Source organism: Zosterops lateralis, assembly GCF_965231275.1.
Source record: "Zosterops lateralis genome assembly, chromosome: 1".
NCBI lineage: Eukaryota > Metazoa > Chordata > Aves > Passeriformes > Zosteropidae > Zosterops > Zosterops lateralis.
In genome coordinates, this window is record NC_139762.1 from 48,134,998 (window position 1) to 48,160,714 (window position 25,717).

The following is a 25,717-nucleotide window of genomic DNA, read 5'->3' on the forward strand; positions in this document are numbered from 1 at the left end:
TCAAGGAGCCGCTTAGAGATTTAAAGCGCTGATGTGACAAGAACTCTTTGATTTTAATGTTCCTGCCCTCTTCTTGCAGCCAGTGTTTATGTAAACTTGAGAAAAACTGCCACTACTGTTCATCTCCCTCATTTTTCAGCCTTAATGGTAATTACATTCCACGCATGACAGGAGACTCAGCATTGCATTCAAGACGGGGGCTGTAACTTTGCCTTTGACATGCCATTACTTTGCATTAAGTCACAGTTTCATAGAGGGGGAAAAATAACATGTTGCAAGAGTGGGAGCGTAAGGACCGCTGCAAAAAATATGTTGTTGATGTGCATGAGTGGTTTCAATAAAACACTGCAGCTTGAGATTTCTAGGGGCATCCAACTGATGGAGGAATGACTATACTATTGAATTTAAATGGAAGCAAAGATTCCAATTTCATGTCAGATTTTTTTTTTTTTTTTTTTTGACAAGGATTTTAGACAAAATTTCTGTTTGTTTGTGCCAGATTGCTACTGTACCCGTCTTTGCTATTGGCTACTCTCATGTGCTAAGCACTCTCTGCTCTCAGTGCCTTAGAAAAATGCTATCGAATATTTGTTACCTCTACCCAGTGCTGCTTGAACTACAGACTTTAACTTAAGATAGTTATTTTAATGTGATACTTAGCAAATAAGTTGCTCCTTCTCCTTTGTTTCACCTGCTTGAGATTTACTCTTCCAGATACAATCTGGTCAGTTGATGGTGTGAGAGAGTTAAAATACATAATAGTTGTTAATTTTCTCCCCCAGATAGAATGTTGTCTGCATGGACACCTGCCTGATGGCCATGTATGTCATGTTTTTGAGAAAATATAGCAAGCTGCATCATTAACAAACTCCCACAAGATACAGCTGCTTTTTGTGTGACACTCAGAACATCACAGTGTATGCAAGCATCATCTGAGACATCTCAGAGCTGTGAGCAACAGGTAGCAGAGCACAGAGAAAAAATTTTGATTTGGAAGCGAAGTTCATCCTCAAGCTCCCAAATATCGTTACCCATCTGAACTGCATCCCTGGCAGCCACAGACTAAAATAAATGGACCACAGTGAGAGATTTCAAGCAAGTCTTGACATAAAAACATCTTTGACTCACAGTTTCAATCCTGAAACAAAGCCAACTGCTCTGGGCAAGGATTAGTTCTTTAGCACTTCAGTTTCAGCCTTGGCTCGAAGCTCCTGGTGAGGAAAGAGGTGGTTTTACCTTGAGCAGAAGCCAGGTTATTCCCCCACCCTCATCTCACACCAACTTCCCTGCCAGCACTCCCTCCAGGATAACCTCTGTGTGCTTCCACGGCCCCAGGCATCGTGCAGCACCTCTTCCCCAGCAGTCTCTACCTCACTTTGCTGGCACGGACTTCAGCTGAGGCCAGCCCAGGCTGGTTTATCTGTTTGCAGTGGTCAGTTGGGGCAGGTGTTGGCAAAGGAGTGTGGTGGGGATCCAGGGGCATCACACCACCCCTCTGTGCCAAGGGGCCACCCAGTGCTGCAGCTTATATCTTTTGTGAGGAGCAAGGTGCCACCACTCTCAAGCATGTAGGCAGTTTTGAGATTACTGTAGTTTTAAAACTACCTCTGTTGAACCAGCTGCTTTTCTCTCCATTCTGGAGAACAAAGTATGTGTGTATGTGTGCATAATGGGCAAAAAGCTGCATCTGTTACCCTGCAGATGCCCTAGAGAGTGGAACTACCAAAAAAAAAAAAAAAAAAAAAAAAAAAAAAAAAAAAAAAAAAAAGCTCACCTGTATGTTTAATCCAGCCTATATTGAGGGGAAAGAACCCGGCAGTATCCTGCTCCTAATGGAAACAGACTGTACACCAATTAGATTAGTTTTCATTCTTTAAATTACAGATTAGATTTTTAAATTCCACACTGTTCCCAAAGACCTTTTAAAAAGGCCTTTTTCAGGGTTTTATCTCATGGCCCTTACAGAACTTGCTTTAGATGAAAAAAAAAAAAAAAAAGGCAGAAAAAACCTTAAGCTCCAATCGATTGCTCTGGTAATGGAAATGGAAACCCTGCTTGTCCTTATTATCATGAGCCTTATTACCCTTGTCATCACCACCACCATTATGCCATGAGGCTTTTATTCTCCAGGCATTGTGAGGAGGTTCAGCGGCAGAAGAGGCAAGCACCCAAGTCTCTCCCTACTCGGAGCTGCAGAGCCACACTCCCATCTGTCAGTGGTTCCCTTAAGTGGTGCTTTATCTTCTCTGCCTAACGACTTACACTTTATTGTATCTGTCTCAGTAATGCCCCGAGTTCCCTGCTAAAATCAGGGATCCCCTCCAACGACAGCCTCTGCAGACCTGCATAACTTCCCTGCCTCCCTGCAATTGAAGCCATCAGAGCTTTCTAGGCTGCATCCCCACTCTCTCATGATGCACTGATTTATACCTGCTCAAATCAATAATTTTTGCCTGGAATATCCACAGTTCAAGTCAGGAAACATGGTTATGCTGAAACAGTAATGGGAAACCACACTTCCTATAGATGCAGAGGGTCAAATTTCATTATTCAGCCTAGATGAAAGTTCAGGTCAGCTCCAGCAACTTTGATAGAAATTGCCAGACTTTTAGGAGGATTAGTGAAAGCGAGGTATAGTCCGCTGCAAATACTTTTTAAAAATGCTATGTGAATGACTTTTCTGCTGGCACGAAAAAAAAGAGACTACAGTTAAGGAAATGTTGGTAATCTCCTAGTTTCAGTAGGATTATTCTACTGTGATTGGTTATTTTTGTAGGCACAATTAAGCTGGAATAAGTGTGCATATTTCTCCCAAGTGACATACAAAAAACGGGAATTGGAGTGACCGTGCAGGAAGTATAAGGCCTGAATGTGGCAATAGGATTAAAGAAAAATATTTCCCCTCATCCGGAAATCTTGGCAGTATATGAAGAATTCCCTCGGGTTCTACAAATGATGCTTTGGTCTTCTACAGATCCTATATTCAATAGAGAAAAGTATTTCAAAAAATGTATTTCAGAAAGAAGGTTCTTCCAATCTGATGAATATCAGTGCTGCTGATGCTAGAATCCTGTGGGCACAAAGTCCCCAAGGGAACCCTGGCACATAGAGACATGGTTTAGTGGTGGTCTTGGCAGTGCTAGGTTAGCAGCTAGACTCGGTGACCTTAAGTCTTTTTCCAACATAAATGATTCTGTGACCTCTTGAAGGTGCTAGAATGGGCTCCCACAAAACATGCCACTTTCCTATTATCTCCCTAAAACACCTGTGAGGGTCCATATCTCCCTATGGTCCTTGGATTCCACCACTGCTCAGGGAAAAGTGATCTTTCCCAGTGTGAGAGCACTGGATTGTTGCTGGCAAGGGACCACTGCCTTCTCCAGGAAGGGAGCAGTGTGGTCAGGAAAGGGCACTGCAATCACCCATCCACTATCCTTCTGGGACTAGAGCTGCCACCTGTGTGTCATGGTCTGTTGTGTCACAAGGATGGTGCCTATCCAAGCAGAGCAGTCAGGGTGGTGGGCTGCAAGACATAAATGTGCTCAGAGGGCTTGGGAGGGAAGGCTGTAGAAGGAGAGGGAGTCAAACCTTGATCTGAGCCTTACCCTTATATCCTGCACTCCAGATCCTTACATCTTCAGCTGGCAGCCAGACCATCTAGAAACTCTCACATCCCTCTTCCTCCTTTCTTTTCCTTGCGCACCACTCACAGTCTAATTAGCTGTTCCTATTATTGCTACCTTTCTCCCGTGGTTGCCTTGTTCACTCCTAATAATGAGGAATGCAACTGGCTGGTAGTTATCAGCTAATTGGGGCTGAATAAGGTCACTGGCTAGCCATTATCCTGACCAGACAAAAATGCACATTGACATTCAGTGCAAACATTATCCTCTGCATGAAATAGCCCAGCTTTAACCAGAAGCTCTGCTGTGGTTCTGTCAGATCCAAGAGGACAAGCTGCAGGGAAGGGTCCAAAGAGGTACGTGCTGTGTGCACACTGTGGGAGCAAGTTTTCTGGCAGCCTTATTCATCAAGGCACCCAGTGGAGTGACTGTGGATCAAACTAGGATCATCACTAGACAGTGATCACAGAGACAAATTTCTGCATTCAGTGAATCTACACATTGCAAGAATGGTCCTAGAGATTCTTGCTGTGTGCTGGGAGTTGATGCTTCTTTTCCACAACCTGTTTAACCAGGTTGGAAAACCTTGCTTCCAAACATTCATTTGATTTCTGAGAGGCTGCCCTCTTTAACCTTTTTAGCATCCTGCTTTTATTTGCTAATGGTCTGTTTACACCACCAAAGTTTTGTTGATATGAGTAGTTGAGACATGTCTATTAATCTTCCTAATGTCCATATTCATTTGCCTGTTCATGCATCACCCTGCCTTTTTTTTTTGTTATTCTTAATTCATTTGATAAATCGTTTTGTGATTCAATTAGAAAACTGAAATAATACCCTGTGACTGAGGGGCCAGTCAGACACCCTGCATAAGTTACAAAGGGGCTGGCTAAGAGGTTTGATGGACAAGAAAGCATGAATTCCGACATGAGAAGAAAATATCTTTGTAATTCATTGAATATCGCCTTCTCTGCTCTTAGGAAGCAAGACCCACAAGATGGGCAGGTGTTTGCTATGGTTATGTTCTCTGGAAGGAAATCTAGGTGCCATGCATGGATTGCCTTGAGGATGAGTGAAGCATTAGCCAGTGCATGGTGGGCAGGGAGGAGGCTTTCACCCACACTCTTGACTCCTAGGATGGTTGCAGCAGTGACTACACAGTCTAGGGAGGATATCTATTAATGCCAAGGGTGGACATTCACATAGGAGCCCAAACCATCTCCTGTTCATGAAAGAATGGAATTTTGCCTTTGGTAAAATAGTAAATACTTTCAGTGACTTACAAATAGAAGCTGGAATTGCATTTGACCTTTTGCGATTAAAGATTGATTTCTCCTCATAGCACTGCTCTCATTTAACAAGGATACCAGATTCTCAGAGCTGATACATTCAAATACATAAGGAAGTCTGGGATTTTCCCAGCCACTATTACTTTGTACAGGTGAATAATGAGCACATGAGTAAAAAGCCTCATTGGGCTAGGGGTGAACAGGGGGAGGATATACCTGCAGCTCAGGCTGTCTGTACAGTCAGTGAACATTGAGTGCAAGAAGCAGGGAGGATGCTCTCTCCCTTAAGCAGCAGGGGGAAAGGGGTGGAAAAGGGGGGGCACTGCCATAAAGGCTTCATGTGCTGATCGTTGACACTCAGATTTCAGGTTTTTTGACAGAAAGCAAAGACTTAACCAATCAAGAAGATTAACGGCGATGAGGTTGAGGTTCAGCTCTGATATAAAGTGATTTAACACTTGGCTGTGCAAAACATCGAGCGAGAGAGTTTCCTTGTGCCTTCAGCCAAGCAGAAACCCTCTGTGAAATTATCTATAATACTAGCATCCTTTATGAGCTTTCATCCCCTCACCATCTGGTTGCAGTCGGCCGAGGCCGTTTCCATGCAGCACCCTGCACTTGGAGCACATGTGCACAGGCAGCTGTGTGTCAGGGATGGGGCTGCCCACCTTCCATGAATGGGAGCCCACTGCTGGGGCACTCACACATTTCAGTGCACCCAAATCTCCCCGATCAAGTTTCTGTTTCAGGATGATTTTGTAACTTACATTTAAAGTAGGAAGCCTGCTTCTACTGAGAGCAAATTTAATTGAAGGGGAGTTTACAACTTCAATGTGCTTTAGGCTGGGCTTTCAGTGAATAGAAGTGACTTCAAGTTTGCTTCAATGTAATTGTAATTTACAATTCTTAATTGTTCACAAATTAAGAGGAGGATGCTGATGCCTATCTGTTAGTTATCCTTTCACTAGCTTATGTGCTTTCTCCTTTCCCTTTGCAAAATGAAATGTATGAATCTTTTGTATCTAAAAGAAGCTGATTAAACATATGTTGTGTTTCGCTGAAATGCAGGAAGGAATTTTTTGTCTTTCCACCTTTCTCTTTAATTCCATGGACCAGGACAATGCATATTTTTTGATTGCATGTGTTACCTGATAGCTGACAGAAGCAAACTGACCTGGCCAATATGTTTCCATGTCATGTTCTGGTAGACCCAAAAAAGCAAAACTTTCATCTGTTAAAAAGGATTGGGCAGGACATTTAAAAATGTGTCAGTTAAATTAGCAAATCAATACTACACACAATTTGGCACTTAATTCAATAGATTCTTACTGTATTTTCTTTTTGGAATCCAGTATTTTATTATCTCAGACTACATGGATACTTACTGATTTTATTCCTTGGTTAAAAATTTGGCTTTATGCATTTCCTCTGGAAGTGCAGATGAGCTGCCTCATGCAGCTGTCATCCCTCTCCTGCCCAATCTTGGGATAGAGTGACCCATTTCTTAGGGGACTGTTATGGAGCCTAGCCAATCATCTCTTATCAACAGAGCTTTGGAGGCAACACACTACATTATGCAAGAGGCCAGGAAGTGGGCTGACTCTCCCTATACTACAAATATTTTGGGGAATGAAGATGACAAAACAATATAAAAGCTATCTGGATTTTAACAACTGGGACACTACTTTCATTGCTCATTTTCCTCAACATACAGTTTTAACAAAAACTGCTGTAACCTGTACTTTCAGCAAGGCTGTTTTGGCCTCTCAATTAAATAAGAAAAAAAAAAAGTCAAGATAAAAGGAATGACAATGAGTATGTATTATTTCACAGAGCAATGAGCAAAACAGGTATGCCAATCAAGTAAAGACAGACATTACATATCCTGCTACTGTCAGTAAATGTGTTTACAAAAGGAGTAACAAATCAAAATCAGTCTGGTTCCTTATTTCTTACCTGTTCTCAAGGGATGTCAGTTTGCTACAGGAAATTGTTCTATTTCCATTTGTTTCCATTTTGGCCGCACAGACATTCTCCCTATCAACCGATCCATATTTGCCATGGTGCCTTGATAAGCTGAGATGGGTTTCTGGCACAGGGTCAGGATCCCCTGCTCCATCCTGCCATCCCTCCCCTGCCAGCAGCAGGCTCTGGGTGCAATGTGACATCCCACCAACCCCAAAGTTACTGTGGGGATGTGGTAACAGTGATTTGGGCTCTCTTGCCTGGCACTCACAGTATCAGGAAGTGGCATGTGATTTTGGAGATGGGTCATATCCCTTTGATGACTCTGATTTGGAGCCACAACCTGGAGCTGGTGTCCTCTCCCTCCCCAAAACCTGGCTGGGCTGCTAAGTGCTGCCACTGCCCCTCACCCCTGCTCCCACCCTCCAGCAGTTGGTGGAGATGGGAGATTCTCGCCTCCTTTGGGCTCCTCCTGGTGAGCAGTGACCCCAGCAAGTATTTTCCTCACAGTGTCAAGGCTGCGGTTTGGCTCATGGTGCCAGAACACAGTTGTTGGCTACAGTCCCCAGATGTCTTTATCAGTTTATGTTTCCCCCTATCAAGGCTTTTTTCTAACACCCACAGTATCAGGGCCTGGGGGAGGCAGGGCAATGTCCTGGGACTACCTCAGACATCCATTTTCCAGCAGAAGGGTTGGGACCTTTTGATGCCAGACAGCCCTGTAGGATGCAGAGGTGAATTTGCTCACCCCATGTCTCCAGTTCAATATCTCAAACTCAGCACCAAAACTCTTTCCCTGATAACTGTAACTAATGGCTCTTGGGCTGCAGGGGGATGTTTTAGGAAGGACAGGCCCCAGTATCTTTACAGTCAGGGCCCACAGAGAGTTTTAGTAATGCAGGGTTGGGTCTGCCCAGGTCTGCACCCACCTTGCTGATGCATCCCATGGACCTGAGCAGGCTGCCCTTCCTGAAGGAGGCCATGAGATAGGGGTAAAGAGGAGTAGGGGGAGAGGACACCCAAAAAGTGATGGGTGGGAGAGGAGATGGAAGGAGATAATGCCATTATTTAGATGTGAGATGAGGAGCTCATGTTATTCTTACTTCTTTCACTGTAGTCCAAGATTTTCCCCTAATATACTCAGTGAGAATATTTCCCTATTTCTGTATTCTAATGAGAGCTCCAAGATTCATTGGAAAACTACCTACTGACCCCTAGGACTCAGATGAGTTGATGTGTCTGATCTGTGATATCAGACTTGGCGGTGGTAGGAATGACTGGAAATCATGTAGGCACTTATGAATTCACAGCCCCTTTCCAAAAGAGACACAGGTTCTCAGAAAAAGAGTTCATCAAGGAAAAATACCAGAAGAAAAGCAACTGGGTAAATTACAACAATTCTGAGACTGGTATTAGTTTCTAAGCGCTTTTAAAAAAAGAACACTGAAAGTATTTGTGTTGTTCTGAAACTTTGGACTACCTCTTGTTTTCTTAAGTTTAAATAAAGCATCTGAAAATGAAATGTAACTTTAAAAAAAACACTTTCTTCACTAGTTCAATCCAAAGCATCTTTTCTTAGTTGTTCATTAGACAGGAAACAAAGTAATTTTGTGGTAATATGGATTAATTCCTATTTAAATCATGAGCACAGAAACCCCACCCCAAAATAATCATACATTCTTGCTGCTTAAATTAGAGCTGTCATGGAAAGTCAATGAACTTGGGTTTCCCACCAGTATTCTCAAATATTTCATGCGCATGAAAATATTTCTTTATATTTCCTGAGTACCCAAATGCACAGTTACATTCAGTTACATTTCCAAACAAACTAGGTTCATTTGCAGGTGTGTAACCCCTAAGTGGCTGAAACTCCTAATACACCAAGCCTGCTGGGTTGTTGAAATACCTTAGCATCTTCAAAAAGGCAAGTCAAGTATATTTAGGTTATATAGATGGCTTCTGAAATCTGTTTAAAGACTAAAAAGTCTTTAGGGCAACAAATTTCAAACTTTGACCCAAATCTAATATATTTGCATACTTGCTCTGTGTGCTGAAATACATTAGTGAGAAGGGATTGAAAAAAGGTTGGTTCTAAGCAAGTTCTATATTATGTTATCTTTCCTTATTCACCAGGTCAGAAGAAAGCTTTCAGCTCATAACAAGGTGCCCCTGTTTTGATCAGTTAAGGATTTTCCACAGCCAGAACCTGCCTTCATCATTTACTGTTTTAAATTGTGGATTTAATATGAAATTGCAACTCTTTGGCTAAAAAGTGCTACAGATCATACTCAGTGCACTGGGTGAAATGTGTATCATGTACACCATGGGCAACTCTAAAGAGATTGATATCCAGTGTGGATAACTGAAGTGGAGTTCTTTTAATATGATGTGTTAAATTTGTCTGGAAAATTGTTCCAGTATTTCAAGCTGCAAAGGCTTTGTTGGGAGAATAGAACATCAACACATCTAATTACAGTGTGAATATTTCCCAATTGTCCTAATAAGAGCTTGTGCATCCTCAAATTTTTCAACTCACCAACAAGAATTGAACATATTTGCACATTGAGAAGCGTATGGGCCATTTACAATTCAAAATATTTTCCTTGTGTTCTAGTATGACTGAAAAGATCATAATAGCAAATTTGATTTTTTATTTAATCCTCTAGAGAAATTGAATCAGCTCTGACAGTGCTGCTTTTTTTAAAAAAAAGAAATCTTTGCATCCATTTTTAATAAGATTGTAATTGACAAATCCATTGGAACATTAGTGAACATTTAAATACTAATTAGCTAAGCCACTGCTAATCTCTCCTCAGCAGAGCTCACAGACATAAACGTCAATTAAACCTGAGTTTGTCCCCAAGGAAAGAAAGGTCAGAGGGTAGTGTTCAGTCAGCTGTGAGATTATGTTAAGGCACTGTTAGGAGTAATAATCTCTGGGAAAAAAAAAAAAAAAAAAAAAAAAGAAAAAAAAAGAAAACAAAGCTAATTTTTCTTTTCCTTTAAAAAAATTAAATAATTGCATTAAGTGTAGGGTTGAGAGGGGAGAAACAAGGGAATAATTATAAGAATTGAATCAACAACAGTTGCCTCTTTAGCAACAAACCAAACAGCCATCAATCCATTGCCTTAGGAGACAGCTCATTCCCTGCTTACAGTTAAATTATTGAATATCTCAGGCAAACTCCTTTTAGTTTCCACCAGGTTAAGATTTAAGTTTTTATTTACTCCTGAACTACTGGGAAGTGTTTGAGTTGGTTTTTGGTTTTTTTCCCTCTTCTAAAAATGCCCCCAACCTTCCCCAAAGAAAATCATACCTGGAGGCTTCACATCCCTCCATCCTTCCCAAGGCCAGTGGGCCTATTTGCTGTGACTAACAAACACTAACGAATTAAGTGGTGTGTGCTCACCACACTCTCCCAGTTTGCTTCCTTTTGCTTTTCAGAGCACTTTATTCCAGTTCTACACTTAGGAGGTGGATGGCTTTGACTACACAAACCATCCATTAAAGTCAAGGGACTTCTCCTGCACTTTGGATTACACAGCTTCTCAAGTGCTTCCTTAGACTGAAGCTGGAACTCATTAGAACTGGCAGCACAGGCCCATGTTTAAGTATATGCCGCAATGTTTCCACAGATCATTTATTTATTTTGCATTGATGGACTTCAGCACCTGTTTAAAGTTAAGCAATTGCTTCCTCAACAAGGGATACATATACCTTCTTCTGAAGTTATACCCAGCCTTCCTTCTTCCCCACAGAATCTTCCAAAGAGAGTCTGTGTGAAGAGCTGCTTCTGAGACAGCCCTACTGATAATGCAAAACTATCCCCTTCAAATGAGGAGGTAAAGCACACCAAGGAGAATTCCTGAGCCCAGCTCCTGTTGTGAGAAGTGTGTAGATTAACAGATTCCTCTTATGAGAAGAAGCCTGCTTTGTCAAAACCTTATCTTTTGTATAAATTTTGTGATAGGGGATGGGCAGCCAACAGTGTGGTAGAGTTGACATTAAAGCTGGTGTCAGTGCACATGGAAAGTGCAAATTGCTATGGGAGAGGTTTTGAAAAGCCAAACACAATGAAGTTACATCGCTTGGTGAGGCCTCAGGTACAACACAGAAATTCTTCCTATTCTTGGAAAGGTTTAGTGTTGGAGCATCCTAACTGTACTTAAAAAGAAAATCTTATTAACCATTCTTCCAAAAACAGGATTTAAAAATCCTCAACATAGTTAAAAAAAAAAAATCAATGCTGGTTAGCAAGTTTTGTATATAATGATTTATTTAGGAGCTTTGGAGAAATCTCTGCAGAGAAAAATATTACAGCTTGCTGTCATAATTTCCTAAAGTTTAAGTGTTCATAGATTTGTAATGCTCTAAGCTGGGAGGCACCACTCTGTTATCCAGTCTGACCTTCCATATATCACAGGTCATTACATTTCACCAAGTTACCTTTGCATTGAGTCCAATAAATCATGTTTTGCTAAAGACTATCTCCAGAAAGGCATCTGTCTGGATGTAAAGACTTTAGGAGCCAGAGAATCCACCCTACCCCACTAGTGTATTCCAGTGATTAGACTCACTCTAATAAAAATGTGTGTTATTTTCTGCTTAATTTGTGCAGCTTCAGCTTCCAGCCACAGATTCAGGTTATGATTTGCTTCACTGGACTGTAAAGCTCTTTGGTGTTCAGACTTCTCTTCCAATGAAGGTGCCTCTCTGGAGGACATTTATGGGGGGTAAACATGCATAAGAAGCTCTATCTCAGTGATTTCTCTCCAACCTTTGGTTCTGTTTTATAGCTGTTTCTGTGCTCTCTGGGTATATATCTCACAGGCAGATCTTGCTGAAAATGCAGTATTCCAGCATCGTCTCACCAGTTCCAGCCACAGACAAACTCAGAGGTCAGTAACCTCTTTATTCATGTGAGCATTACTGCAAAGAGAGCTGGAGTACTCTTCTGCAATCCCCTGCTTTTCTTCTGGTCCAATATAGCCAATATAGCCTCTTGGTTTTAAGAATACAGTCCTTCCTTGTAGATGAGGGCTGCATTTTTTTTTTCTAAGGCATACAAACTTGTATTTTAAGTGTACTACTTCGTTTCACAGGGCTACACTCACCAAGTCATTCAGACCAGTTTATATCGCTGCTTAGTCATCCGGACTTTTACCGTTCAGGTACTCTTTGCCTTATCTCCAGATTATGGTTTTACTTCAGCTCACAGATAAAGATGTCGAACTGCCAGGTCAAATATGTATTGCCATTGAATCAAACAAGAAAAATCCACATTCAATTAAAATTCCTCATTTACCTACAACTCCTTCAAGGGTTAGGTCCATCTCATATATGTTTTGTTAGCAATGTATAATGCTGGCATGAAGAAGGTAGTGTGATAAATACCTTCCGAAAGTTCTTTTAGCAATAAAGCTTGCAATTCCAGAAGAGGAGGGCATCAGCTTTGATCTAAGAATAGATTTTAATTCTGTTCCTGTCATTGAATATTTTACTAACAGAGCCTTGTAGGAATTCAATCTTTATTCTGACTGAGCCTGATGTTTGTCTCACTGGTTTAAGTTATCCCACTTACTCTTTGTGGCTACTGACTGTCTATTAAGTATGTAAATATTGGTAGTTTTACAGCGTGTCTTAGGTCTTGTGTGGTCTAAGATTCAGACAAGATGAGCCTAAACTCACATATTTATGGTTTGAAGATGCCTATTTTGCAACCACTTTAACATGAAAAGAACCACATTCATGTGACCTTGCTTAAGCAATTTATGGGTCTTTAGTGAGGAAGATCTTAAAATGGTGTTCTTTAAAAGCCAAAGGAACCAAAACCAGAAGACTTTGAAAGGAGTAAGGTGATGTTGCATGACTAGTACCAGTCACTTACCTTTATTCTTCAGTCATTTTACATGGGAGATGGCTACTGAGTACATGCAACTGTGCTTATACCTGAAGATGTTATTTGTGCTCCAGAATTTGTATGTTCAAAAAATTGTATTAACTTCACTGAAATGTAAATCGCCTGTCGGCTTTTTTTAGGCCAGGGAGACACATGCACATGCCAAAATGTTTATTTTGCCATTCATTCTGACACTGGCAGCCCTTAGTGGTGGAGCCACAGCCAACTTATCAACTCTTCCTCCTCTTTAATCCCACATGCTGGCAGAGAGCATGTCCATGTCCCCGTTCCTCCCTATCCATATGGCTGCCTGTCACCTCTGCCTGATTTTGTTGTGTTCCAGGCATTTTCCTTACAATTATCATGTTCCGCTTTCAGTCACCACCAGTCAGAGTCATGGTCTCCGAAAGTGATAGAGTTGTAATTCTGACAAGTCAAAATCGTTACACGAGCAGAAATCTCTTTGTCCCCAGTGGCTTCCCCTCCAGCATGGACAACGATTTCCAATAAACCCTACATTTGCTCCAAACCTAAAATGATGCAGATGTATTTTATACTGTGCAAGAAATAAGACAGCTGTAAGCATTGCACAAAAATCCTGACTTCAACTGTAATCTTCAGATAAGTCCTGCTATGTAATATGCTCAGCACCAGGGGAAATATCAAAGGATGTTTCCAAATAATATTTTCACATAAAAACTTGCTAAATGGCAGACCAAATCCTCAGCTGGCCTGCATCACTGAAACCACAGGGGTTTATCTCACCAGGAATCTGGTTCAGCATCATGTACATAGAATTAATGTGGCTTTTCTTGCCACTAACAAGTAAGGAAATAAAATTAAAAGTCCATAGGGTTATAGCAAAGAGGCTGGGGATTTACCTGAAGCATGTATTGATCTTTTGGCTTGTAAAAAAATGGGGCCTGAGATGATGGACTCAGTGTAGAAACATAGATTGATTAGATACCTAATCTGCAGCATGTCTTTCATCCTGAAGTGTTTTCCAAACATTATTGTCACAGCTTGCTTTCCCTGATAGTTCCCCAGGTACGTGATCACCCTGTTTTTTAGAGGCCCAGGCTGGATTTCAGCATGGATGGTAACAAATTCCTGTGGGGGCCTTCAGAGTATCAGGGCTGCAGCTGGAGCTCTTTTCATTTCCTAGGTGCATACATTTCTGAATCCACTAACTTTCAGGGCTTTGGTGGGCAAGATGACCCAGAGAACTCAAATTTCAGGCACCAGGAACTGCCAGTTTGGAGAGCAAACTTCTGTAAGGAGTTTGGAGAAGGAGGAAGCCAAAGGAAGGGGAAGCCCAAGGACCAGAAGTCCCTGCTGGATCCCTCCATGGGAGAATGGCATAGGCAATAATCTAGACTGCAGTTCCTGGCATCAGGGCCTGGGCTACTCTGAAAGGCAGCTCTTGCTCTCTCAGTAAAACCTGGCACATCAGACATAACAGATGCTAATGCAGACATCACCAGGCAGGTCTCTGCCCTTTGCAGAAAACATCCTCATCATCAGCCATGCCCTCCTAACAGTGCAACCAACGTGTATTCCATGACACAAGAGGGACAAGATGCCCCAAAGAGGCAGTGGGTTCTTCTTGGCTGGGCAGCACCCATATATCTTTGAAAACATAAATTGAGGTGCCTTGTGTACTCCAAACTTCTCATTCCTGGCACTCAGTATTCCAACAGAGCCAAGACAGCATCATTATATTTTGATTATTTGCACAATATACTAAGAACAATACAATTTAGGGGTTGGTATGAATGCAGCTGATTTTAGAGTTGGAATTTGGACAACTGCTACCACTCCTTTCCTCCTGCTGTCCCTCCTTCCACCTCACTCCTGTTTGACCTTTGCTACTGGCCCCACTGACTCTTCCAGGAATGAACCCAGTGAGTCCAGTGCATCAGCCACACAGCTTTCAACCAAAACCAGAGGAGACCTCCCCCTCAATGAAGAGGCTGTCAGGCATGGGCAGTTCCAGCCCTTCCATAAAGCCCTGATGATCCCAGAGCCACATGCTGTCTTTCCTCTGCGGAGGGAGCAAAGCACCACTGCTGTGGGACCCACAGAAATCTCCCTTGGCACATTACTGCTGCATTAGTAAGACTGCAGTCTGCGATTCCCACATCCTGGATAAAACTCCCTCTCTTCTGATTACTGGCAACTCATACTTTCCAGAACTGATTTATCCCAGGCCTCATAAAAATGTTTCAGAGCAGCCAAAGCATGTTGCCTTCAGAGCACACCACATTCCTTCTAGCACCAGGTATTTTAAAAAGACATATCCTCAAGGGAGGATGCCTCTCCTGGTCCAACTCCTATGTACAAAAACTTCACACTTACTTTAAATCAGATATGGTGTCAGCTGGCCTGACCTATCATTTCTGTTATTATTATTAGCACTGGTAAGGTCAAGACTTGTTTATTCTGGCCCCTGCCTCTTGCTCTGAATGAGCAAGAAAAAAAGAGAGGAAGGATGGGAAGAGGGAGGAAACAGCTGAGCTTCTCACAGGACTGTGGCAGGAGAGTGGCAGCAGCTGGAGTAAAAGTTTGGACTTTTCTAAACCTCTAAGTATGCTGTACATTTGGTCACTTACCCTGTGCAGGAGGTCACTGACTTGCTCTGCATCTCCACAGATATTCTATTTCTACCCTCCATCTTCTTTCTAGGAACATAGGTACTCAAGTGAGGGGCACATCACTGTATATGACTACAGTGCAGGTTGGCTACAGGTAGCCCAACTCATCTTTGATGAATAGATACGTTCACCCAGTGGGGCTGGGCCAGTAAGTGGGGGCCATCTGTCCGTGCTCAGCCAGAACTATGATGCAGTACTCCTAAGACTGTGCCCTCCAGCTCTGTGATTGTGCTCATGAACTTCTTGAAAGCAATGATGCCAAAAAATCTGATTCAGATTGAACCACACCTTGACCAACTACTTTCCCTCTGTCCCTTATCAGGCTGGTTTCGGCTGGACCCTGTCTATGGTGAAACACTGAAAAATGAACCATTATCTTTCACTGGCATTACTCTACATAAGAAAACCATACAGAGTATGCTAAAGCAGAGCCAAGCAACAGCAAAATATTGCAATGGCCAGGTACACCCCAGGGAAAAGATGTGCCAAGAGGCAGCAAGCTGAGGGTCTCCTGGATTTTTTGAATCAACATTTTGTCCTGTTCTTTCAAGGATTCCACATTTTTGTCTGGAGAAATGAAGCAGTGACACTGAACAACCACATGTAATCACACTCCCATAACAATGAAAATGGAATATACCCAGCAATCAAAGCCCGTGAGTTCCTCCTGACATGGTTGGTGAGAAAACAGAGAGGCAATGGAAGAAGAGTAGAATATAGACCCTTGGTTCTCATTACTTACAGCCCTGACACCCCCAGCAGAACACTATCACATACACCTGCCCGTTGGGGCTGGCACTCATCACAGAAGGGGCTGTGCAGACACAGAGGAAAGGGTAGAACCTGCTCCTAATACAGTTTAGATGTTAGAGTTAATTTTTTCTATTACTATATCTGATTTTGAGGGGTAATGGAGATCTCCGTGACCTTTTGCTTCACTTTAAATCCTGTAGGCCTGTGTTAGTCTGTACACACAAATACAACTATGCATGAATTCATTTAAGTAGGAAGAGTCATCTGCTTCAAAGGACATTAGATAAAGTCCTCTGAGTGTGATTAAAACCAGTGGGACTGCTCAGTGGACTCTGGTTAAAGCCCTGCTTTACAGGGTTTCTATGCTGACAGATCCGTCCGGTTTCAGCAGTGCTTTTTTCCCTGGAACAGCAGATCCTCATCATTCCTGACACCAGGCAGGACACCACAGAAACTAGTCAAATGTCTGCAGTATACAACATCTCCCTAGCAAAAAAAAAAAAAAAAAAAAAAAAAAAAAAAAAAATATCCCACAGGCTTAACATAATAAGTTATTGTCTTCCTAAAAAAACAGCAGGCACAGTGATCACTCTCATTAAGGAAGCAGGGCAGGTTTTTTTCTATAAAACTCCAGCCTTCACCAAATGTTGTAACTGCTCCAAAGGGAGAAGTGGAGTAGTTTGGTAGCCTGAGGACAAATTCACAGCTTCTCCCCATTGCTGTTGCCCAACTGAGGGGAAAATGAATAGGGAAGGGGGAATTTGCAATGCTAAACTTTGCTTTTTCCTCCTTTTCTTCTTTAGTTTTGAGAGCACTGCTCTCACTGTGGGGCAGTGGATCACTAGAAGGACAGCTTTCCTCCCAGCAGCTGGACCAAATGCAAGAGATCAGCTTGCTTCCCAGGCTCATCCAAAACATCCGTAGCCAAGGCCATTGGCCCTTAAAATTCACTGCCCCTAAAAATCTTCACAGGAATTGATTTGACGGGTCTGTGTCTGAGATGAGTCAGATGCGTCTCTTTGTATTTATATTGAATAGCAATGTGCTTCCCTACATCTGCAAGAAGCTCTAAATAAATGTATTAACAAGTGATCTCAAAGTTGCCTGGCAGCCTAAATTGCCTTTCCTACTTTATTGTTCTAAATGAAGTAGACCACAGAGATACCAGGTAGGGAATGCATGGGAGAAAAACGAGCAGAGATGCAAAGCTGGAGCTTTTTGTGACAGGAAGAAAGAGAAAAAGGTGACCTGAAAAACACCACAGAATTCCTCTAACATCAAAACCACAAAAACACTTGCTGAAGAATTGCACTTGACCATGCACATAAAATAATTAGCAGAGTAAGTCTTGGAGGGAGGGACATACAGCTATGTCCCTAAAATCCAACCCCTTTTTTCCTGCCTGTGTTGCCCCACAGCACAACCATGTACCCACGTGGTGTGTATGGTGTGCATTGTGGGGTGAGTGGCTGCCTCACTCAGCAGGGGCTGAGACCATGGGAGGTTTGTCAGGAGAGATTTTCCCATGTCCCAAGAGGATGGAGAGACCACACATTTTTAGGAAATGTTGTTTGCCACTGAGTATCCACCAAGACTCTGCATTAAAGAGCACTCCAACAGCAAGCCAACTGTACAACCCTCAAACACAGACGGCGTCTTTCTCCCAGTGTTTTCCCAGAGGTTTCTAGTGAGACTCTGACTAAATGTAAATCTGAAGGGGCTGAACCAAATCTCCCACCACCAGGTAATTACAACGGGTGACAGATCCCATCAGGTGTTTTTTGTGGTGACCAAGGAAAACAAATGCTCCATTGAAATCATGGAGACAAGGACCATTTTTTGATCCTTTGGCAGCTAGAAAATTTATGAATGGTGATTATTTAACATGGGATTAAAAAGGATTTCTTGTTCTACCCTCATTCAATTTATATTTTTCCCATCACTGATGTCACTGTATGACTAATTTTGTCATTTGAAGGAGTGAATGCATGTAGGATGCCATGTCTTTTTCTGAATTAAACCTATAAAGCCCCAGGTTAAATACAGATGTTGAGTATGACAATATTTTACATTAATGTGATACAGGAGCATCTGTAGACCCTGAAAGTTAGAGAGATCTTGTGTTAATTAAAAAAGACCACAGCATATAAAAAACAAAACATGCTCACACAGCTGCAGCTGTTATTCTACTTTATATAGCCAAAACAGTCCAACTCTTTCTAAAAGTCTGAAAAGATCACCTGTTAAGACCAACTAACCTAATTTGTAATATAAATACATTATATTCCTTTTGTGCATAATACAGATGGACACATCTATTCCCTTCAGCTTGAGACTCCTATTTCTTCACAAATCTCCTTATTTCTTGTGAATGTATTCCACACATATTTATAAAAATGTGTTTGATTCTGTTACTGTGGAAGTATGGACAATTTTAATTTTAATTTAAATTTCACCATCTTCTAATAGCAAGGGTTTCTGGCGGACAATAACAGCCGTTTTGCCCTAATGGTACCTCCAGACCCATTTTATCCACTGATTACAGTGTGTTTCCTCCAGCCTCTTTAGTACATGTCCTGTTGGATAAATATATTGCCATTAATAGTTTAATTCCTTTTGCTGATGGATTTTAAACAAAAATCAAGATCCAGGAGAGGGTCAACACAGGCTTTACTTACCAGACCCATGCAAGGAGTGCTGGCAATACCAGCCCTCACCAGCAATTCCTTTACAGTGTTGTTCTTGGTATGAAAACAGTTTTCTTTGAGACAAAACTTTGCCCAAGAGGGTTTCCATCTCAGCTAATGACCTTCTCTTCCCTTTTCTGTGTTTTTATTCTGTTCATTAACAACTAATCATACATAGTGTTTATAGTCTCTCAAAACCAGAAATACTCTTATTTCGGTATGAAGTCATGTACCTGGTTATCCTAGCTAGGATTTTCTGGATCTGAATGCATCAGGCTTCTGAGGTCTGATGCTTTGCAGTCACAATGGCAATCTAACATTGAAAATGCCCTATGGGGAATGGATATGTTTTACTGTGGCTTTGTTTAATTGTTTATTGAACTGAGTTGGTTTAATTGTTAGCTATTTAGATTTATAAGTTACATTGATCTAAACAATTCCCTAGCCAAGTGACAGAGAGAAACCCTGAGGCTCTGGGTTTTGGTAAGATTAGATCCGTTGTGTATTAACTCTTTTAAAGCAATCAAGTCAAAAGGCTTTGAGCAGACTCTCCCAGAGAAATCCAACCCTCTTACCCACCTTGCTCCCGTCTGCTGCAGCTTTCTACAGGAGCAGTGGTCATGTATATCAACCACAACTTAAATTCGTCCACTAAGTATCCCTGTCCGTGCAAGCCTTTAGTGCGAAGTTAACCTTGGCTTGAAAGTGGTAACTCCAAAGATTGGGAATTCAAAGTGTTGTCAAAGCAACAGAGCTGCTTTTTCAAGCCTTTTCTTACAGAATCACTCTTCAAAATACAAAAGAGAACTTCAGCATGTGGGATCCCTTTTTACTGTGTCCTTGCACCCTTCTCTTCCCTTCATGTAGCAACATATCTTAATTGCCTTTAGTCAACTGGCTATATAACTGCTTTCCCCAAACTGGGCAGGTTTGTTCCATGGAAGAGGAGTGTTTTGTAGTGCTACTTTCTCTGTTTTTACTGAAATCATGGCAGAAAATGAAACCTGAACAATGGCTTGTCACATTTTCCCTGGCCCAGCTTAAAATAACCGAGACCTGAAAACTTCCAGACATAAATTTTTTGTGGACATTTTCTTTCCCAAAAACACAATGTGAACTCCCTCAATTCTTCTATTCCTACTACTATTTTACTGGCAAGATGAATTTTCACGGTTTTGCACTATGACCAAGGAACTGGTAGGAGAATTATCTTTAAATACCTCTATCCAACTTTATAAGGCATGCTGCACAGGCCTATTACTCTTACATCCAAATGATACAGGAGCAGCATCCCCAAAACAGCAAAAAGAGTGAGGGAGAACCAGATGCGTGGTGTTAAATACCAACTGCACTGATGTACATGTGTATGTGTATGAATCTGCCCAGCTAGAGCTTCTGTGGTATTTAAAAGGACAGTAAACCCTGAAGAGCCTGAATGTTCACAGGGGAGCTTATCAGTTGTTGATGAGGCCCTGTCCAGCCTTACAGACAGCCAGTTTCCTTCTGCACCGGGGCACTAGTTTGCTGTGGAGCCAGCAGAAAGGTGATAAGCTGCGGAGAAGATTTTTTAGGAGTCTTGCCTATCTTTCACACCAAGTGGCCAGAGCACATTTTCCACAGTTGCCACTTACAGATAGGCTGGCTGTTCTCGGATAAGGCCAAGGAAGAAATAGGAAAATGGGTTCCAGTTTGCTTCCTCTTGCAGTCCCATAGGACTCTGAGGTTAGGCCAAACTTTTTCCTTCCCACCCCCACCCCTTTTTAAGTATATAAATCTCCCAGAGCTTATAACTGTACCAGACAAGGTAGCTCTGGAGTCAACTCAGAGCAAGAGACAGATCTCAGACAGGCTATCAGCAATTCCCTGTCTACAACTGCCAGGCAGGAAAAGGCTGCAAGTTCTGCCAGCTGATAGCAAAAGCCTCGGTTGAACCAAGCGGTAAAATTTTTTCAACCCTCTCAGATGAAAGGAGTTTTTGCAGAATTCACCTTTTGCCACATTTCAAGTGACGTTTTTTTGGGTCAGGCACCAAAATAAGGGTGAGACAGAGCAGGATGCCATTACTTTACTGGGAAGCAGCTCCAGGACCGAGCAGTCTCATCCCTTGCTCTCTAGGATGCTTCTCCAGATACAGTGGGAAATGCAAATATGCAGTGTTGGAGGTTAGCATTCAGAGTAGATAACAGTGGGATACTCCATGGGGGGCTTAAGCTGATGTCTGAGGTTGTTGTATCTTCACCTTTCAAACTTGCTCTCAATGTTTGACCCCCTCCTTGCAATTGTTAGAAGCATACCCAAGCATTACCCTGGTCACTGCTTTCCAGGATTGCAGACTTACACTTGCAGGTTAAAACATTTTACCCTCAACCTCTGATGATGACAAGAGCCATCTCAAGTTATTGCATGAATTTTTGTTAACACTCCCCTTGGGATAGCACTGTTAGGACATAACGTACACAATCACTATAAATCTGATGTTCTGAAGGACTGTGGTGATGCATCAAGTGGGCAGTTTTACAGCATAGAGGAACTCTGACAACTGCAACATTGCATCAGCCCTGCTAGACACCCAAGTGAATCGTTTTTGTTATTGCCTCCCACCAAAGAAACTCCCAACAGAAGAAAGAGATTTGAGAAAAACCCTACGTGATGCTTCAAAGGCTTAGCTGAATCTTTTCTGCTCTAAGGCATAAATTTGAAATAATAGAGAGCCTTATGTCTGAGCGCTGATGTGCCAACCCTTTCGAGCACTGCCAGTGTTTTGGGGTCAACATGTTAAAGAGGAAATGGCTGAAGGGGAAAAAAGGATTTCAAAAGCTTCATTCCCAGCTCAAACTCTCTCTGGAGTCTGAGGCCTGCATTGTGAAGATGTCGGTGTGCTGCCATCTTTTCTGTTTCATGAAGGCATTGACATCTCCAACCTCTTGCTAGTACAAGTCAAAAAGCTCTCAGACAAGATTCTCCTGCAAGCTATTGTGACAATTTTGTCCTGTTGATGTGAAGAGGCTGTCCCCAAAATGTGTTCACATCTGGTCCATGCAGCACCAGGCACAAGGAAGTCCTTCTAGCCCCCAAAGGGAAAGGGACTTATTTGGAATTTCATATAGTTTCCACACAGCCTTGCAGACCCAAATAGGTCTTCTCCCATCTACACAGGTGTGTCAGGGAGCTGCCAGCATCCTCCATGGCTGGCACTCACTGGAGCCCTGGCAGCTTCATCCTGAGCCATGCCAGATGCCTTGCAGTCCCTTGCTGCTCCTTCACAAAGCATTAACACTTCTAATTAGTGCAAGACCTGCCCAAAAGATGGGAGAGCCACACAGAGGTGGCTCAGTCAGGGCAGCCATGCCCCCAGCAGTAACAAAGTGCTGAGGTTGGAATGAGGAGAAGCTAGGAGATAAGAAAGGGCAAGAGGGGAGAATTTTGCTGTCAGAAAATAAATATGCTTTAGACTAATGTCTAGGGCCAGTGATATTTTAATCTCATTGGCAGGGAGCTGCTTTTCCAGGCAGGCAGAAAGAGTTTGGGGTTTTTTTGGTGTCTTCCTTCAGGTGGATGATCAGATGAAGGGACATGCTTTATCTGCTAAGTACCACCCCAGCACTAGGGGTGAAGAATATTCCCTGACCTAAAAATCAAAAATTCACTAAGAAAAAATGAACTCAAGGCTTGGTTCTCCCTCAGGGAAACTTTTATTTTGGTGATACCAGTAATTGCAGTGCAGTGGCTCCTGACCACTCTGGTGCAAAGAACAGAAGAGCCAAGCATGAAAACTGGGTCTCCAATCCTATTCAGCAGCAGCAATTAATGAGGCACCACTATCCCTGAGTTGTTCACTGCAAGACCACCTCCATGACCCCTTTGTCTGCCAGCAGCCACAGGAGCATTGGCCAAAACATCCTTGGTGCTACCAAGGAGGCTCAGCACTGAAGTATAAATCCATCATCCAGAAGGCTCCAACACCAGAAGACAGCATTCCTGTTTTATTGTCTGCAACTAAAAAACATCATGTGCAGGACAGAAGAAATTTTCTTCTTTTTTTGCCCTTTTACTCCCAGATACCCAATGGAGCCCCACACATGCATGAAGACATCCCTTGGAGAGCCAACACGGATCAATGTACTGTCACAGCTGCAGCAGTGGTTCCCCCACAGCCCCATTTGCAAAACACTTGTTCCTTGCAATACCTGGATGTTATCCTTGTGCAGCATTTCCTAATGACACAGAGACAAGAGATCAGCACCTGCTTCTCCTCCAACAGGTCTGCAAACCCCTTCCCCAGAATAAACTTGTATTTTCATGCAAACTAATTTTCCACCAGAGAAATTTTACTAACTCTTGACTTATTCCTGATGATGAAATTGCTCCAAATATAGGGTGTAGGAAAGAGGAAGCTTTTGACTGAGTTCATACTGCATTCTATAGTTCCTAGTTAGATTACTGTCTATCAATTAAAAAAATAGTTGCATAAGTTACTTGTGATAGCTGCCTGAATTAGACCTGGGACTATTAACACAGCTCAGTTTACCTAGGGTGGTAAAAGCCATTCAGACAACCCATCTACATGGGTGAGTCTGTTGATGAGTCTCAGTGCCTGCTGCTGGCACCCAGTTCAATTTTTATGTGCAACAGAAGCATGCACCCAGAATATTTACCTAGCACAGCTAGAGAAATTCTCATTGGGAATGGACAAGAAAGGAAAAATATGATTTTTCTCTAAAATCTGGAACATCAAGGGATGACTCGATGCAAGAAAAAAAAATTCAATTTACTCTTTGCAAGGTAGGAGACTAGGAAACTAGACCTGCAGACTTACGACTTAATTTGTCACTATATTGCATGCTGCTCCTGAGAGCTTTCACTGTAAAGAGCCTCCAGTGTGGTCCAAAACAATAACAGGATGTTTGTCAGGCAAGGAGGAAAATTCACAGAATTTCATTATGCCAAGGGACATCAAAAATTGGAGAAAAGACAGTAGGAAAAAATATTACTGCAGCTTGGGAGCAGAGGTCTGCCAAATCCAAAGTGTGAAAAACAAAAGGGCTGTAACCTATACTGGATAATATCAGAGACTACAGTAAAAAGGTTAAAAGAAATCATCCCTTTCTACCACATGTTTATTATATGCCTTTTTTTTACAAGGCTTGTAAGCCTGAAGGCTTCTTTTTCCCTCTTGATCACTTGTCTTGGAGATTTTTTGGTCATCATTTTGTAGAAGAAGTTGCTTTTCTTCAAAGAGCTCACATAGACCACACTGCAGAATTAGGACGTTGGTCACTCCAGAAGAGGAAACACCAAACAAGCATACAAATGGGGAGAGAAGAAACACATTCCAAAAGAGAGCAGTCCAGCAACAGAGACATACACAGGCTTGTAAAATGTGACAATCACTATAACAAAGAAATTAAATCCCCGTAGGCCTCTGATAGACATTGTGCATGCTGAGCCTAGATATTTCCTTCTCTTCCTCTCTGCTTTAAGAGAGGGCATTGGTTGAGCCCAACATGAAGCTAAGGCTGTCAATAAAGATTTATTGTCTTGCTGACAAAGTCTGCCAGTGGCCAGCGGCATTGTCAGAGACTCAGTGAAGGCAGGAGTGTAAGAGTTGCTCAAGAAAGCATCACTCAGACTGATAGGGGCTAACCACTGCCTGTGTTTGCCTAAACTGCCAGCTAATTGAGGTGGGAAATGACTTCTCAAGAAGACGGACACTCCTCCTGATCTTGATTAACTCCCTTTGCATTGTGGTTTACAGAAATATGTCAGCGTTCTCCATCAATCTGCCAGCAAGTCTTTTCTCTAACATATTTCAGCTTGCCACTTGGCCTTTCACTGCGGATAGGTGCTGCCACAGCTGATACAGCTCCCACATGACATCAGGGAACAGCGCTACTACTTCTTCCTGCTGCTCCTCACCTTCCTCCTTTGCTGCAAAAATGAAGCAAGACAGGAACTTCAAAGAAAAATGCTATACAGGCATAGTTGTATTTGTGTGTTTGTAAGTGAATACTTCTCAGGTATGTTTCCAAATCTTTATGTCTGAGACTAGTTTTAAAGAGTAAGATTTAGGGAGAATGCCATTGAAGAGGAATGGTGCTGCTTTGAACATGTATCTATAGTATCATAGGAAATGTGGCTTTGAAGGAAAGATCAAAAAAACCAAAATACCTGATGTGTTAGTTGAAAGAGATATGGGGAAATGATATTTAATTTCCTTACTGCCTATCAGAAATATATCAGAAACAAAATTAGGGGGAGGATAACTGAGTCTGTACAGCCCTGATGTTTCTAATAAGCTTGGGACTATAACACAGATCAGGTTCAGGTTGGGTTGTTAATTGAATGGCTCCTTGTGGATGTGTATTCCTTCTTTTGGAAAGACCTCTTTTCACAGTGTCTCTATACAGCATCTAATTCAGTAAGGCTCTGCTCAAAAAGGAAAGTCTACATGCAACAATACAGAAGCCCACTTAAGAAACAATTATCCAACATTAAATAGGTGGAATAATTGGCAGGAAATATTCTACTTGCTTAATCTGTCATTCAATTATCACTAAATCTACATAATATTCCAGATTCAAAAGAAAAGCAGACTCAAAATTCACATTTGTTTTTTTTTTTTTTTTTTTTTTTTTTGTTTTTTTTTTTTTTTTTTTTTTTTTTTTTTTTTTTTTTTTTGTTTTTGTTTTTTTTTTTTTTTTTTCTTTTTCACTACCCTGGAATGTAGGTGGTTGGCATTCGAATTTTACACAAAAATGTATATATGCCAGATCTTTAAAAGAGATAAAGACCAAGAAAGCCTCTTTGTTAATTTGCAGAGCACTAGGAAGCTAAAACTTTTGTAAA